We start from the raw sequence: 12,953 nt of genomic DNA on the forward strand, positions 1-12,953 counted from the left end.
AGTGGTGGCACTTTGTAGTACAACCCCTATTTTTGTCATTTTGAGGGGGGTGCCCAGCTCTCCCTGAACAGCTGGATAGCCCCCCCCCCCCCCAATTCACCTCCCTGCACTAGTTGTCAATGATCATTAGCTTCTTAGCAAAGCAGTGGTGATCACAGGCTCTGTCCAACCTCCCTGTATGGAGGACAATATGACGGTGGGACGGTGTCCAAATAACAAGTCTCTTCTGCTGTAATCAGGACAGTTGGGAGTTATCTCCTACATCAAGCAACATCTGTAACTCTGACTCTGAGGTGGCAGACCAATACAAAAATATTACTGTTTGCTCACAATAAGGGGGGCAAATCCCGGGATCGGGATCGGCGGGATCCCGGGATTTGGCCCCGAAAACGCTGGGATTTCAATCCCGGGATTGGAGTTTCCAATCCCGGTATTTCGGGATTAGACTGCGCATGCGCAGTCTAATTCCGGGCAGCGTCTGAGCACTCGCTCAGACACTGCCCGGCTTCTCCCATACCTGGAAATGTAGCACTGCAGGCAGCGTGACGAGATCATGCTGCGCAATGCACAGCCCGCCCATCTGCCCCGCCTTCCCGGCTCCCGGCGCCCGGCCAACGGCCCTCTCAACCCGGCTCCCGACAGCACCCTGCACCAGCCCGGCCACCCACTCTGCAAAATGTAAGTAAATAGTGGGCGGCCAGGGCATCAATGATATGTTCTGCCCGGTGCCGCTCATCGCTGGAGGTCACCAGTGCCACTACCGCCCCATGGAGCTCAGACACAGGTTACCAGCCCGGGTCATGAGTCCTAGGGATGCCAATCCCGGGATCCCGGGAATCCCGGGATTGAGCATTTTTCAACCCCGGATCCCTGGATTGAAAAAATGCCTCGGGATTGGCATCCCTACTCACAATGAAGGAGTACTGTACAAATTTTAGACACTTAAAAAAATGATGCTTTCATCTAATGAAATAATTAATTGTCTTTCCTAATTCAACAGACTGGTGTGTAAGCCTAAGGGAAGTTAAACTAAAGTGGTAATGATTAATTCCCTGTGAGGACTGCTGTACAATGGACTGCAGCAGACATCTGATACTGTAAAATTAGTGCAGTGCTTTAGCTAGAGTCCCACTATTCCAAGGCAGGTCTACTTAATACTTATACTAAGTATCTAATGTGATTTTGATGTGATTTAGATCACTTTTACAAACACTACTTTAATAAATCTACGATTTCTATTTATGTGTATGGGAAGAATACAATGATGGCTGTTATGTGTATTCTGTCCAGGGGTGGATTGGTAACTAAATCCGGCCTGGGAAAAATCCTGAAGCAGCCCAGCACTGACCCGGCTTTGGGGAGGGTGGTGGTAATGCTACTGACCCCGCCTTGGGTCTGGTGGTGTACCGCCACTTACCCGGCTTCGGTGCCATGCTGCGGCGGCTTCAGCAAGGCGGTGGGCAGCCTTGCTGAACCGCTCAGTCCAGGGTGACGTCACCCAAAAGAGACCCACGGCCATCTTCACACTGGTCAACGCTGCAGTTGACCGCGGCCATATTTACTGTGGGCAGCCAGGAGTTGGTTGTTGCGGCCGCTAACCTCTGTGGTAGCAAGGTCCGCGGCCTGCGGTCCAGCCAGGGGGGAAAGCAGCCAAACCTGGATCGGCCCACCGGAAAATGGCCCGGTTTCCCGGCGGGTCAATCTGCCCCTGATTCTGTCTATTATGACCTAAAGTAGTGTTTTGCCATGCGATCTCCCTCTTACATAGGATTGGATTACTATTATTCTGACATCATTTTAAATGAAGGGAAAGAAAGCTTAGTATACAGTAGAAAACAACAGACCTGTATTAACATTTAGCAAGTTAGATGATTGCAGTAAGGAACCTTGTTTTAACAGTGATTGCTACTGTATAAAGGAAGTAACACAAAAAAGTTTGGAAAAGAATTGAAAAACAAACATATATTATTGTATTCCATCCTGCAGCTAACTTTATATTTAAAGCTCTGCTTTTTATACGTGTCGTTTTGTTGTACCATTATATTTTAAATGTGTTCCAAATTGAACAGTAGCGAGACAGCTCTGAATTATGATAGCTGGCTGCCTGCCATAGTCGGTTCTTTAGTAAATTAATGAAAGCAGTAGCAGGGAGGAGACTGAAAATCCATGCTACTTTTTATGGAAATTCAGGTGAATTCTGCTTTAGACATCCAGACAGCAGAGAATTAATTAAAAAATCTTGGCATTTTAGTTTGTATTTTTAAGCAGATCTTCCAGTTCCTCCTTTACCTAATAAATAGATAAAGTATATATAATTTTTATAGATGCTGGTCATTCATTATTGAGGCTTATGCCATGTTGGAATGCTTTTTCCTTGACAAAGGTGTACATTGCGACTGAAACGTTGGAAGAACCCTACTTGGTATGTCTTTTCATCTGGAATATATGTATTGAACTTTACTCATGAATAGTAGACTGGAGAGTGCCCTCAGTTCCCTGTGTGGGAAAATCTGGAGACCCATCCATATGTCTTCTTTGTTTGGTCACAGCGAGTGGAAGATCTTTGTATGTTTCATCATGACAGATGAGGAAGATGTGTCTGTCAAATTACATCAGAGATGGGTCAGGGATGGTCGTTGTCCTTCCATGTTTAAGTTGGCTGGCTGAAGGCCACACAGTGACCCTTTACACCTCACAAATCAAGCCCAAACATTGACATGCTCAAAAATCAATATACACTGTTTAGCCGTAATGGCAATCACACATTATGCCGTACACTGTGACGCCAATTACACATTATGCTCCACACCGTGATGCTAAGTACACAATGCACCACACACCGTGATTCACATTACAGCCCACCCCATGATGCCCATTACACATTATGTCACACACCATGATGCCCTTTACGACGCACACCATGATGGCAATTACACAATACTCCCCACACCGTAATGCCCATTACACATTAGCACATTACACAGTGCCACAGACGCATGCCAAAAATTGGGTGTGGCCAATGAAAATGGGGGCATGATACACATATGCCCCCAATAGTTCAGTTCCAGATACAAATATGGCCCCAATAGTGCAAGATACACATATGCCCCCAGTGTCAGATACAAATATGCCCCCACAGTGCCAGATATGCCCTCATAGTGCCAGATACACCCCCCACAGTGCCAGATACCCATATGCCCACACAGTGCCAGATATGCACCATAGTGCCAGATACGCCCCAACAGTGCCAGATACACATATGCCCCTAACAGTGCCAGATATGCTTCCACAGTGCCAGATATGCCCCCACAGTGCCAGGTATGCCCTCACAGTGCCAGAAACACATATGCCCCCACAGTGCTAGAATTTCCCACCAACAGTGCAACTCACCATTGTTGCTGCTGCTACTACCACCATCTGCTGCTGCGGCTGTTGTTGGGGAGGGGGGCGCAGTACCTCTCCTTCCCTCACCCCAGTCCAGTGTCCCCCTGCTGTTTGTCTCCTCTGCTGCCGCTTTCAAGGAGATGAGAGCGGAGGGGTGTGCTCAGTGCATCGTGCGTAAATCACTGTGACTGTGACAGGGCAGTCAGCCAATCATACCTCGCGGGCTGACCCCTGATTGCTTGCCGGCCGTGAGCTCTGACTGGCTGACGGCCCAATCACAGGGACACAGGGGTAGATGTATGAAGCAGTGAAAAGGGAGGAGTGATAAAGTACCTGGTAGTTTATCACCGGCCAAACAGCTCCTAACTGTCCCTTTTTAAACCCAGCCTGCAACTTAACAGTCAGGAGATGATTGGCTGGTTATCACTTCTCCTCCGTTATCACTGCTTTATAAATCTACCCCACAATGAGGGGAAGGAGAGATGCGTGATGTGCTCTTCTCCCCTCTAAAGGCAAGCGGCAGTGGGGGAGCTGCTGAAGTACAGCTACATCTTTACTTCAGCAACTAAGATAGGTATACAGTATAGAAGCAGTAAGAAAGTTATTCACAGTATAGGACCAGTAAGATAGGTATACAGTATAGGACCAGTAAGAAAGTTATACACAGTATAGGACCAGTAAGATAGGTATACAGTATAGGAGCAGTAAGAAAGTTATACACAGTATAGGACCAGTAAGATAGGTATACAGTATAGGAGCAGTAAGAAAGTTATACACAGTATAGGACCAGTAAGATAGGTATACAGTATAGGAGCAGTAAGAAAGTTATACACAGTATAGGACCAGTAAGATAGGTATACAGTATAGAAGCAGTAAGAAAGTTATACACAGTATAGGACCAGTAAGATAGGTATACAGTATAGGAGCAGTAAGAAAGTTATACACAGTATAGGACCAGTAAGGGAATCGGGACATCTGTCAGAATGAACTTAGGTCTACAGTCATTAGGTCGACCCCACTAGGTCGACTGGCAGGAAGGTCGACCTGACTTAAGGTTGACATGGGCCAAGGTCGACATGGCTTAAGGTCGAATTTGCATAAAGGTCGACATGAGGAAGGTCGACTGGTCATAAGGTCGACATGGGTTTTTCACTGTTTTTTGATCAGAATGTCGACACAGTCGACATGGACACAGTTGGCAATGAGAATCGGACCCTCGCATCGCTCGCGATGCATCGGGCACGGTGCCTCGCTGCGCTCGGCACACTATTTTATTCTCCCACCACGCCCTAGTGGATGGTAGGGCATTAAATACCGCCTGTCGGCACATGTCGGCTCAAAAAACAGTGAAAAACCCATGTCGACCTTATGACCAGTCGACCTTCCTCATGTCGACCTTTATGCAAATTCGACCGTAAGTCATGTCGACCTTGGCCCATGTCGACCTTAAGTCAAGTCGACCTTCCTGCCAGTCGACCTAGTGGGGTCGACCTAATGACTGTAGACCTAAGTTCATTCTAATAGATGTTGAGTCTTTTTGTTCCTGCGCACTGTTCCCAGTGGTCGGGGTTAGCTGCTCCACTTATTGGGTGACTGGGCCAATCGAGGGTAGGCAGTAGAATGGGGGTTCAGTGAAGCGCTCCACCCCTTTGGTGTTTGGTGCGATGACACAATTATAAGCCGGTTTGTTTTGCTTAAATTGCCTTTAATGAAATAATAGTAGTACAAAGGGTTAACAATGTTTCATAGAATACAATATGTGCGGTTGGCACATATACACACAAGGATGGGGTGGGGGGGGAGGGGGGCTTTTTGGTAACACAAACAGCGGTGGTGGGATAATGGGATTGGGGTATTAGGGAATGTTCCGATTCCGGGGGTCTCTGGATAGGGACAGAGTCCGGGGTCGGATGATGGTTGGAGGGGGGGGGAAGGGGTTGTGGGCTTGTTGGCGGTGGGCACAGGTGCGGCGTCCCGCTTGTCTGTGCGCTGTTCCTTGGAGCCTTCCACAGGTCTTGCTCGGGGGCCCAGACTGGTGATACTGGGTGGCGTGCCGAGGGTAGTTGTTTGCCGGTGGTCGTTCTGATGCTGTACGGAGGGTGCTGCTGGAGTGTGCAGTGCTTGGGAGCTGGTCGGGTGGAAGGACGTAGCGGCCCGGGTCTGGGCGCTCCGTGTGCTTCCTTTCCCCGCGTTGGCTCGACTAGGTCCGGTGTCGGGCTATGCGCCGTCTGCCTTGCTAGTCTGAGGCCTGCGGTCAGGGGCGTGGAGCGTCTGGCAGAGGTCGCGAGCAGGGATTAGGCTGGTTAGCGTCTCCCCCGTCGCGAGTCCTTGCCGACGGACCCTGGCTACTTACCTCCTCCCGTTCCCGTCACGATCTTCCTTCTGCCCGGCGGATGTTTCACTTTGCCGTCGCGGTAGTCGGACGGTGTTACTCTCGCGCTTCCCTTCTGGTCCCGTATGCTTCTGCCGTTGCTTGGGGTGCTCTCACTCGCCGGGGTGCTCTTGGGGCTGTTTATGGTTGGGATAATGGAGCTTGTTTTCCTGGTGTTTCTCCAACGCGTTTCGGCCTGGTGCTGGCCTTCTTCTAGGGAGTTTTACAGTCTCTGTGGCTTGTCAGTCTTAAGTAGGCTGGGGGCGGGTCTTCTGTATGGTCTTTTGTCATCTGATTGGTGCTTCTGGTTCTTGCTGGTGTCTGATTGGTTGGTGCTTCTGTCTGCTTCTTGATTGGTGTTCTTTGATGCTTGTGTCTGCGCTGATCCCGAGCAGACACGTTTGTGGTTGCTAGTGGTAACCATTGTTTCTGGATTCCACGTTATTGGGTGGATGTGGGTTATATATGCACATTTGGAATGTGCAATTACGGTGGTGTTGTCTGTAAATATAGGATCGGGCGCAGGGGGCTTGTTTTTAAATAGGATATTTGTATGCTTAACCGGGCTATGCCTGTATAGGGCAATGAAGATTTCTTGTGTTGTTGGGCGGTGATGTCGTATTTAATTGGGGGGATGGGTGTTTTTCCGGTGGGGGGGGGGGGGTGGGAAACGGAAAGATGGAGGGTGGGACGGGGGGTGTGGTGATTGGCGGGCTTGGGGGGGGTTGAGGATCAAGGAAATAGAAACTAGAAATGGTACAAAAAGTTTGGGATTATATAGTCTGTTGGTGAATGTTGGTCGCTTCCATGGTTTTTAGAATGTCCAGGCGGATTTATTTCTTTTTTCCGACTATTGATTTGACCTCGTTGTCTAGATTGAGTCCTCTTGGGTTAAGTGTTTTCAGTTCGTACATCCACCTGAGTTCTGTTTTGTTGATGAGTTGTGTGTAGTCTCCTCCTCTCCAATTTTGTGTTACTCTCTCGATTCCTATGAACGTGAGATGTTTGGGATCACTGTTGTGGTGTTGTTTAAAATGTTGTGATAGGTTGTGGTCTTCGAACCCCTTCTTGATGTTGTTTAGATGTTCTTTTATGCGTGTCTTCAGGGTTCTTGTTGTTCTTCCCACATACTGTTTCCCGCAGGGGCATTCTAGAAGGTATATTACTCCTTTGTTGTCGCAGGTGATTTGACTTTTGATTCGATATGTATTGCCTGTTGATGCTGATGTGAATTCTTCCCTTGGTTTAGTGCTGAGTTGTTTCTGGTTCTTGCATCCGGTGCATTGGCCGCAGTAGTAGAAGCCCTTGGGTGGTTCCTTTCCGTTGATTGTGCCTTGCTTCTTGAGCTTTGGTGGAATGCAGCTGTGGACAAGTTTGTCTCGTATGTTGGGCGCTTTTCTGAATATCACTCTTGGTCTGTCCTGAATGTGCTCGCTCAGTTGTTCATCCTGTAGGAGTATTGGCCAGTGCTTTCTGAGGATCTGCTTTATTTTTGTTGCTTGTTGGGAGTAGTTGGTAATGAAGAGTGGTATTCCTAGTTCTTTCTTGGTGTCTTTGTTTTTGTATTTGAGTAGGTTCTTCCTTTCTATGGCTTCTACTTCTTTTCTTGCTTCGTTCAGGTGTTCGTTGTTGTATTGTTTTTCTTTGAATTGTGTTGTTAGTTCTTCACTTTGTTCATGGAAGTCTGTCAGTCTTGAGCAGTTTCGGCGTAATCTGATGCGCCCGATCCTATATTTACAGACAACACCACCGTAATTGCACATTCCAAATGTGCATATATAACCCACATCCACCCAATAACGTGGAATCCAGAAACAATGGTTACCACTAGCAACCACAAACGTGTCTGCTCGGGATCAGCGCAGACACAAGCATCAAAGAACACCAATCAAGAAGCAGACAGAAGCACCAACCAATCAGACACCAGCAAGAACCAGAAGCACCAATCAGATGACAAAAGACCATACAGAAGACCCGCCCCCAGCCTACTTAAGACTGACAAGCCACAGAGACTGTAAAACTCCCTAGAAGAAGGCCAGCACCAGGCCGAAACGCGTTGGAGAAACACCAGGAAAACAAGCTCCATTATCCCAACCATAAACAGCCCCAAGAGCACCCCGGCGAGTGAGAGCACCCCAAGCAACGGCAGAAGCATACGGGACCAGAAGGGAAGCGCGAGAGTAACACCGTCCGACTACCGCGACGGCAAAGTGAAACATCCGCCGGGCAGAAGGAAGATCGTGACGGGAACGGGAGGAGGTAAGTAGCCAGGGTCCGTCGGCAAGGACTCGCGACGGGGGAGACGCTAACCAGCCTAATCCCTGCTCGCGACCTCTGCCAGACGCTCCACGCCCCTGACCGCAGGCCTCAGACTAGCAAGGCAGACGGCGCATAGCCCGACACCGGACCTAGTCGAGCCAACGCGGGGAAAGGAAGCACACGGAGCGCCCAGACCCGGGCCGCTACGTCCTTCCACCCGACCAGCTCCCAAGCACTGCACACTCCAGCAGCACCCTCCGTACAGCATCAGAACGACCACCGGCAAACAACTACCCTCGGCACGCCACCCAGTATCACCAGTCTGGGCCCCCGAGCAAGACCTGTGGAAGGCTCCAAGGAACAGCGCACAGACAAGCGGGACGCCGCACCTGTGCCCACCGCCAACAAGCCCACAACCCCTTCCCCCCCCCTCCAACCATCATCCGACCCCGGACTCTGTCCCTATCCAGAGACCCCCGGAATCGGAACATTCCCTAATACCCCAATCCCATTATCCCACCACCGCTGTTTGTGTTACCAAAAAGCCCCCCTCCCCCCCCACCCCATCCTTGTGTGTATATGTGCCAACCGCACATATTGTATTCTATGAAACATTGTTAACCCTTTGTACTACTATTATTTCATTAAAGGCAATTTAAGCAAAACAAACCGGCTTATAATTGTGTCATCGCACCAAACACCAAAGGGGTGGAGCGCTTCACTGAACCCCCATTCATTCTAATAGATGACCGCATCCCCCAGTAAGATAGGTATACAGTATAGAAGCAGTAAGAAAGTTATACACAGTATAGGACCAGTAAGATAGGTATACAGTATAGAAGCAGTAAGAAAGTTATACACAGTATAGGACCAGTAAGATAGGTATACAGTATAGGCCCCTAATTGTCATCACTGAATGTTGTTATTAGTGTGATTATGTACTAAGCATTAACGCATACTTTTGTGGTAAATGTCGTGGGAGTGTTTTCTTTGAAGAAATATAGCAGTAAATGTTTTTTTCTTTGGGTCATTTAAAACTAATTGTCATAAGTGTCTTATGACATCTTCATAACTGAATCATAATAGTTCAGGCACTGTCTTTTTTTTCTCTAATGTATATAATGACTTCTTTTATGTACATAATGGCAGCAAGATGTGTCATGTTTTACATTAGCTCATAATATACTGAAGTGCACTGCCAATAAACTGGTGTGTGCGTGTATTGTGGAAGACACGTATAGTAGACCAGATTCAAAGATGTGCAGTATAGTATTTCTCCTGCTAGCGGAGGCATGCAAGGGGATGTGTTCTCGTACATGGTACCGAGGAGATTCCGTGGGGCAGCATCTCAGCCACTCAGTAAGCTGTGATGTTCGCAGCTTACAGAGTCCACCTGAATGAGGAGCTTGGTGTGCACTGAGGGACTATTAGGCATGACTGCAGCAATGGTGTAAAAGGACACAATCTTTTGTTAAGAATAATTACCTGATTTTTCTGTCTTATGTTTATGATACTCTATTACAGTCCTAAATTGTGTAAAAGTTGTGTATTGCAACTTTAGCATTTACTAATATTACTGTCGATCCATATATCTATGCTTTTATTACTCCTGATATACACCAAGACAGACAGGGAGCAGGAGGGTGCAGTGGGACATACTGTTGGTAGGCAGTAGGGAGCATGCTAGGGATGTGCTGTGGGTGGACAGGAGGGAGAATGTAAAGGAAGGGGGCAGGAAGCAGGAGGGTGCAGTGGGACATACTGTTGGTAGGCAGTAGGGAGCATGCTAGGGATGTGCTGTGGGTGGACAGGAGGAGGAATATGAGGGAGGGGGTGCGAGGAGCAGGAGGGTGCAAGGGTATGGTAGGGAATAGGGGGCATGCCAGGGATGTGCTATGAGTGGACAGGAGGGAGAATGTGAGGGAGGGGGGCGGGCAGGAAGCAGGAGGGTGCAGTGGGACATACTGTTGGTAGGCAGTACGAAGTATGCTAGGGATGTGCTGTGGGTGGACAGGAGGGGGAATGTGAGAGATGTGCTGTGGGTGTGCAGGAAGAGGTCCAATCATATGCAGCCCTGATTCCAACATCATCCATCTTCATCTTCTACTTGCATCAAGGTTGGTACACATAAGTCTAGTTTTTTGGGTATACATAACTGTTACATTGGGGCAGATGGAGAAGAGATAAACTGGAGATAAACTGGAGATAAAGTGAAAGGAGATAAAGCACCAACCAATGAACTGAGGAGTAGATGTATTAAGCAGTGATAAGGAAGGAGAAGGGAGCCAGAGGAAAAGTGGCCCATGGCAACCAATCAGCACTGAATTAACATCTGTAATTTGCATATTATAAAATTATACAGAGCAGCTCATTGATGGCCATGGGCCACTTCTCCTCTGGCTCACTTCTCCTCATTTATCACTGCTTCATACATATACCCCTGTGTTTGAAAATGACAGTTGGGAGTTGATTGGCTTTATCTCCACTTTAACTCCACTTTATCTCCAGTTTATCTCTTCTCCAGGCTTAATACATCTGCCCTATTAAGTGATAAAACGCAGTTAACCACAAGTAGAACTTTTATTAACCTTGTGGTTTCCACTAGTGACAGCAGTCACCCAGAGCCTGGCAACACATGCCACGCCTTTTGAGTGACCTTTTTTTTAACACATGATGAGGATGTGCATGCTGAGGATGTGATCTACACTGGAATAAGTGAGTATATGTTACTATGGATTCTACTTGGAGGTGAGAACATAAAGTGTAGGTAAGTATGTGTAAGTATGAGTATGTGCCTAATTCAGACCTGAACCAATTTGTTCTCAAAATGAATAAAACCATGTGCACTGCAGGTGGGGCAAATGTAACATGTGCAGAGATTTAGATGCAGTGGTGGTGGTGGTGGGGGCAGGGGGGGGGGATTGTTCAAACTGAAATCTAAATTGCATTTAAAAAATAAAGCATCCAGTATTTATCCTGCACAGAAACAATATGACTCCCCCAAATCTAACTCTCTCTGCACATGTTACATTTGCCCCACCTGCAGTGCACATAGTTTTGCCCATTGTTATATAAATGTGTCAGGTCTGAATTAGGCCCTATGAGTTTAAGTCTGTCTGTTCTATTAAAGTTACACTTTACCCGTGTGTTTTTCTTGTCTAATGCCTCACATCAACTTGGCACCCTGTAATACCTGTAAAGTGTATGCGGTCATATTGTTAAAATATAAGTATGTTATGCTTGGGATAGGGTTGTATTGATAAGGTAACCGGTTACCCCCATGGGGGATATGAAGGACATATATGTATAAATACGTGCCTTCACAGAAGGCAATGGGGACTTTCATGAACATAGGACTGAAACCCCTCTCAGAGGGAAGTGGACTGGCCTAAGCAGGAACTCCATACCCATTCGTAATGACCGCTTGGTCCAAAGCCTCCAACGGCAGGGGAGGTTTGTTTTGAACCCCAAACGGACCGGCTGGTGAACACAACCAAATAAAGTTGGACTGCTCGAGGGGAGAGCGGGTATGGAGGGGCACGAGGAGAAGGCTATAAGAAGACTGAGCGAGTAACGGCTGTTGCGCAGTCCGGAGAAAAAGTAGAAACTGGCAGAGCTACGCAGCAGTCAGGCTGGAAAGCGATGCTGAGGAAACGCTGAAAGACTCACCCGGTTATAGGGGATAGCCAGCTTTTGTTCCGGTGACCGGCAGCGATAAGCGACCGCGACGGAGAAGCCCTATCAGGGATCCTGCACGGAGGCGGCACATGGAGAGATTGGAGGCGGGCCACGGCTGGTGGTGACGCAGTATCGGAGGCGGAGTTCTGGCCCAGTAATTCTGCAAGGAGGCGGCAGCTGAATACTGGGAGGCGGGCCGCGGCTGGCAGTGACGCAGTATCTGAGGCGGAGCCCCGGCATTGCTACAGAGCCGATGGGCTGGTATATGACGACGCAGAGTGAGCGAGGAGGCAGTCCCAGATGGAGTAGGCGGTGCTGAATGGTCGTAGGAGGTGGTGAGTGTGAATCCTACCCCAGTTAACCCTTACCCATATAATTGCACTCAGCGGGTATTGTCATCTGCACCTTAACAACGGGGAAGAGGGCGAAACCCGACCTACTTGGTCAGGGGAGGCCCTCCAAGAGATTATCTCAACCCCTCCGTTTAGACAGCCGCTATCCGTCCGCATTCTGCACCTAGTCGCAGCACCGCATAGAGGGCGAAACCCGATCCTGTGGGTCAGGGGATGCCCATTAGTCGTTGCCTAGATTGAAGACACCGACAGGTCCTGTAAAAGTGAATACAGAAAAGTCCTGGCTAGAAGCAACTGGAAGGAGGGTTAAACCCGGCTCAGATGCCAGGGGAAGCCCACAAGAAAAACAGGATAGCCGTAGGATTTCTTAAACGATAGGAGAGAAGAATATTCTGGCTAGGAGCTTCTGTTAAATCATCATCTGCAGTGGCAGGGAGCAGAGGGTGAATCGTACTCTGTATGTAACTAGAGACAGAACAGACTCACTGCAGGACTGATATAGTAACTGTATCAACCTCATCAAAAGAACTAAACTATAGAGATACAAAACAACTACTCTGCAGTTCACGTAGAAAGTACTTTGAGATTGCCTGTTTGAAACGTAGTAAATTCATAGAGAATGCCATTATAGTAGATTTGTACTTACCTAGAGTTAGATTGTAGTGTAGGTTAGAGCTGTTAAGGAACCTGTAAAAAAGAGAAAAAGTAAAGTTTAGTACTCTCACAAAATAATATAGACATTATTGCGCAATAATCCAATATTACACCCGGGTTAAGAATTTGGTGAAAGGCCTATCACAACATAGAGTCGATTGTGCATTTTAAGTAATGTTATGTTTATCTGTTATTGAGCCACAAAGGTAAGCGTTATTGTGGTCTACGGACGGAACAACGAGGGAGAGCAGAAA

General features: G+C 47.9%; 1 long non-coding RNA gene across 1 annotated transcript in view; it reads right to left on the reverse strand.

The window, feature by feature from the left end:
* The window catches only part of LOC146059059 (uncharacterized), a 31,985-nt gene extending 19,251 nt beyond the window's left edge, over window positions 1-12,734 (reverse strand). The window contains exon 1 of the long non-coding RNA XR_014470125.1: window positions 12,692-12,734. This is a non-coding gene — a long non-coding RNA (uncharacterized LOC146059059). The remainder of the gene's footprint in view (window positions 1-12,691) is intronic.
* Between the last annotated feature and the right edge of the window lie 219 nt (window positions 12,735-12,953).

Source organism: Crinia signifera, chromosome 2 (genome assembly GCF_055691185.1).
Source record: "Crinia signifera chromosome 2, ASM5569118v1, whole genome shotgun sequence".
Classification (NCBI taxonomy): Eukaryota; Metazoa; Chordata; class Amphibia; order Anura; family Myobatrachidae; genus Crinia; species Crinia signifera.